Genomic DNA, 455 nt, shown 5'->3' with positions numbered 1-455 from the left:
GACAAAGGTCGACTAGAGGAGAATAGAACAAAGGATATGTCTCGTGCTAAGAACCTTCGCTGCCATTTTTTGATCTGCTTTTGATGTTTGGTTGTTTGGTTTGGTGGGTGCAAGTGTTCGAGGGGGAGTCAAGTCGGCAAGCACAACATTGTAGACGTTTTTCTCCACCAATTTCATCCTTGCTCTTCCTGTGGCAGGACTCCGTTTTTGTAAGGTTTTTCATTATACTTGACTTACGTTGACCCATTTATAAGCAAAAGAAAATCGTTTGAAGAACAAGTGAAAAGCCAATGGGATAATTCATCGGACGGGACAACAGACTTACGTTTAGAATTAGGAAGTTCGAGTTTTATTTGTTTACGCTTGTATATTTGCAATAAATATAGATCCGAACAAAGATGTTTTGTCAGTCTTTTTTGAGAATTGCGTTATTCATAGGAAGGACAGCAACTGCA

The sequence above is a fragment of the Tigriopus californicus genome, chromosome 5 (genome assembly GCF_007210705.1).
Source record: "Tigriopus californicus strain San Diego chromosome 5, Tcal_SD_v2.1, whole genome shotgun sequence".
Lineage (NCBI taxonomy): Eukaryota > Metazoa > Arthropoda > Copepoda > Harpacticoida > Harpacticidae > Tigriopus > Tigriopus californicus.
This window is presented reverse-complemented; position numbering follows the sequence as displayed.